Below are 4,403 nucleotides of genomic sequence, written 5' to 3' on the forward strand. Positions count from 1 at the left end.
TGTAACACAGGAACAAGTGTGGATTGTGCAGACGCCACTTCGGAGCTGTAACTGGCGGGGTTGGAGGACAGGGGAAATACGAAAATCAGTGAAGCCACAGGCCTAAGTGGAGCTTGGTTCAAATTAGTAGTCTACAACCGATCTTAAAATTTCTTCAATGCAGCCTCAGCCTGCTCCGTGCTTGTCCCTGGGCTTCAACACAGCCAGTTGTTGCTCGGAAGTGCCGTCTTCACAGAGTAAAACACTAGCTCCTGTGTTTGTGGGGTTCAGTAACGTCAGCTGTTCCCCTGCTGTTTTGATGGCAATCTGTCCTGCTGCCTCCCAATTGACAGCACATCAGGCCTCAGCCTGCTAAGTGCTTGTCCTTGGCTCCAACATCGCCAGTTGCTGCTCATAACTGACTTTGGCACGGGTACTCCCTCCTGCCCAGCTTGGTTCCAGCCCTGCCTGCTGTTTCCGGGAAGTGTCAATGTCAGTTTGCCACCCCAAGTTGCCATGTCGTGTTGCGGTTGGGTTAGCCGAGGCTAGGGTGCCAGCAGTTTAGGTGCTTCCTATGTGGACTGCGGGTTCTGGTAAGAAAGGCTTGTTCCATAGTGCCAGTAGGACAAGCACCCCCTGTAGGACTGTGTGATTCGGTAACTGCGGCCAGCTTGCGGCATGCCAACTTTGCTTTTCAGGGGTAACTTCTGATACCCCTCCGTGTTCCAGCACCGTCAGCTGGTTCTCGTCAGAGCCTTTGGCCTAGGTGCCTCCATCTCGGTATCCGAGTTCCGGCAACGTCTGCTGGTCCTTGGTAGTGCTTTGTAGCACAGGTACCTCCTGCTTAGTAACCGTGTTCCAGCACCGTCAGTTGGTCCTCGGTTGTGCCATTGGCTCTTATTCCTTCTGCTGCCCCTCCGGGTGCCAGCACTGTCAGCTGGTCCTCGCTATTTCCATTTGCTCTTGCAGCTTATGCTACCCCTCCGGGTTCCTGCACCGTCAGCTGGTTCTCGGCAGAGCCTTTGGCCTAGGTGCCTCCATCTCGGTATCCGAGTTCCGGCAACGTCTGCTGGTCCTTGGTAGTGCTTTGTAGCACAGGTACCTCCTGCTTAGTAACCGGGTTCCAGCACCGTCAGCTGGTCCTTGGTTGTGCCATTGGCTCTTATTCCTTCTGCTGCCCCTCCGGGTGCCAGCACTGTCAGCTGGTCCTCGCTATTTCTATTTGCTCTTGCAGCTTATGCTACCCCTCCGGGTTCCAGCACCGTCAGCTGGTTCTCGTCAGAGCCTTTGGCCTAGGTGCCTCCATCTCGGTATCCGAGTTCCGGCAACGTCAGCTGGTCCTTGGTAGTGCTTTGTAGCACAGGTACCTCCTGCTTAGTAACCGGGTTCCAGCACCATCAGCTGGTCCTCGGTAGTGCCATTGGCTCTTGTTCCTTCTGCTGCCCCTCCCGGTGCCAGTACCGTCAGCTGGTTCAAGAGGACAAAGAACAGGAAGACAACCACCAAGATGCAGAACAACAAGAGAGAGAAGACCAAGAAGCATAAAAAAAACAAAGCAGAAGAACATTAAGCATAAGACTAATACTCTGAGCAAATGATATTATCTTATTTATAAGCAGAAGAAGACTAAGCAGTGTATGGGGGTGAGTCCGTTCCTCCTCGTGGTGCCCCTGGAAAAGGCCTGCTGCTGCAGGCCAAACTGAACGCGGACAAATCCTGTTGTAAATCTTTTGTGACAGGCAGAACGGAAGGTGTAAACTTCTAACTTTTCCAGATAACAACTACAGGAATGCCTGACACAAACAAGAATATGATGAAGAAGAATAGGAAGAAGATGAAGAAGTTGAATATGTAGAATAATAATTGTTGAATAAGAAGAATATGAAGAATGTAAGAAAAGGAAGAAGAAGAAGAAGAATGTAAAAAAAGGAAGTAGAAGAATTTAAAAAAGGAAGAAGAAGAAGAATGTAAAAAAAGGAATAAGAAGAAGAATGTAAAAAAAGGAAGAAGAAGAATGTAAAAAAAGGAAGTAGAAGAATGTAAAAAAAGGAGGAAGAAGAAGAAGAAGAATGTAAAAAAAGGAATAATAAGAAGAAGAAGGTAAAAAAAGGAAGAAGAATAAGAAAGAAGAAGAAAGAAGAAGAAGACATACATGTCTGGCAAAATATAAATGAGGCTAACATAGTCAATATCTTTGTAACTCCTAACATCTTTAAAAAAAAAGTTTAATTCCTGCTATTCCATTTGATTGGGCTAAACCTCTATGGCTTTAATGTCTCCTCCACCTCCCACAATACATTCTACATTATTCTTAGTTGTTTTTCTTCATGTAGAATTAACCTACAAGGAAAGAAAGGTTTTTTTTTAATTCCGATATTTTGGCCCCATTGACTTGCATTGGTTCCCTGTATCGGAATCGGCGATACCGATACTTTTTTTTAAGATCGGCCGATCCATTCCGATCCGATATTTTCAAGTATCGGCTGGTATCGCTCAACTCTAGACATCAACAAAAGTAGCGAAATAGCCGGCAACAATGACGCCGAGCACAACAGTCAAGTAGTTAGCAACTACTTGCCTGTTAGTGCTTAGGCACATTGTTTTTTCTTTTTTACAAATTCCTAGCTATCCCCTTTAAATCTTAGCATCATTTATAAAGGCTGTTAATTTGCTGTTTCTGAGGCTTGTAATTCTGAAGAACTTACAGTATATTCTGCAGCAGAGATAATTCTTGGTCTTCCTTTACTAGGGCTGTGCTGATGAGAGCTAGTTTCATCATAGAGATTGAATGGTTTTCAATACTGCACATGAGGATACCTTCAAAGTTCTAGCAATTTTCCAGATGACCTTCATATTTTAAAGCACCACTCCAGTATTCTTTTTTATTTCAGCACTGGACTGGTGCTACTAATATAAGTTCGCTGACCCTAGTCTTATACTTACCAGCCACTGCCTTCAGTTCTTCCTAGCACCGCTCTGATCCCGCACTGCCATTTTGTGACCACAACTTCAGATTGACCAGAAGTCAGAAGTACCAGTCACAAGCTCTCAGTATAAGTCTATGAGAGTCTCTTTTGTTTATCAGGGGAACATGTGAATGCAGTCCCCACTACCACAAATTATGCAGTTGAGTTTCCTACATTTGGGGAAATCACGGGGGTCAGCATACCCGGAGTGCAATGGATGAGCCTCACCCTGGGAGAACCACCTCAGTGATCATGGTATCTAGTCTCTTTTTGAGTTGTAACTTCCGGAATGCTTAGCACACACGAGTGATCCGGGAGGTCACAAACTGCTCTAGACGAGCGGTGCAGCGCTGAGTTAAGATGAAGATGGTGGATGGTGAGTATAAGACTAGGGGCAGGGAACTTAGATTACTGACACCACTCCAGCGCTGCAATAGAAAAAACGTTCTTGTGGTGCTTCAAAGTAATAATGGATTATCATTTCTCATTATTTACTTATTATTTTCTTGCCATAATCTGCTTTAGTGCAGTTGTGGAATAAGTTGCGTGCGGGCTTACGCGTGCAACAGATATTAAGTGCAACAGGATCAAGTGTTTTGCAGTTAGACAATGCATTGAAGCTGATGTTCCTCTCTTCTCTTCTTCACACAGGTATTTCATTCCATCATCCATGTATGCTGTCTGACAAGTGTGAACTGCATCATATAGTGCCAGATATTTTTATGGTATTTCATTCCATCATCCATGTATGCTGTCTGACAAGTGTGAACTGCATCATATAGTGCCAGATATTTTTATGGTATTTCATTCCATCATCCATGTATGCTGTCTGACAAGTGTGAACTGCATCATATAGTGCCAGATATTTTTATGGTATTTCATTCCATCATCCATGTATGCTGTCTGACAAGTGTGAACTGCATCATATAGTGCCAGATATTTTTATGGTATTTCATTCCATCATCCATGTATGCTGTCTGACAAGTGTGAACTGCATCATATAGTGCCAGATATTTTTATGGTATTTCATTCCATCACTCCTGTGGTGGGTCTTTATTTTTTATCTATTTGGTTTCTGCTTTGAAGTGTAGAAAGGTTTTTTTTTTTTCTTTTCCCTTTCTCTGTTTGATGGCCTTGTCCAGCGTTAGTTATTTACCCTGCATAGTAATGCCTGCTCTGGCCTTGTGCTAATTGGTTAATTACTGATTGTGGCCTTTTGGTGGCTTAAGCTAGCAGACATTTCATTTCATATATATTTAGCTCTGGCTGGGATAGCACGCGTGCGGGCTTACGTGTGCAACAGATATTAAGTGCAACAGGATCAAGTGTTTTGCAGTTAGACAATGCAGTTGGGCAGGAGACAGGTAAGGTGCATAAGTTTTTCATGCACGCATGCTTCTTGGTCAGTCATACTACATATGCATTGATCATATTAACCTGCTGCTTATTTGTCTTCAC

The 4,403-nt window shown here is 44.2% G+C and overlaps 1 non-coding gene across 1 annotated transcript; it reads right to left on the minus strand.

Annotated features, from left to right (window-relative positions):
- Positions 1–3,061: 3,061 nt before the first annotated feature.
- On the minus strand, positions 3,062–3,223 carry LOC141094639 (U1 spliceosomal RNA). Its single transcript, XR_012233140.1, has one exon. It is a non-coding gene; the product is annotated as a U1 spliceosomal RNA (small nuclear RNA).
- Between the last annotated feature and the right edge of the window lie 1,180 nt (positions 3,224–4,403).

This window comes from Dendrobates tinctorius, unplaced genomic scaffold (genome assembly GCF_039654945.1).
Source record: "Dendrobates tinctorius isolate UK_male_01 unplaced genomic scaffold, ASM3965494v1 ptg000064l, whole genome shotgun sequence".
NCBI classification, from domain to species: Eukaryota; Metazoa; Chordata; class Amphibia; order Anura; family Dendrobatidae; genus Dendrobates; species Dendrobates tinctorius.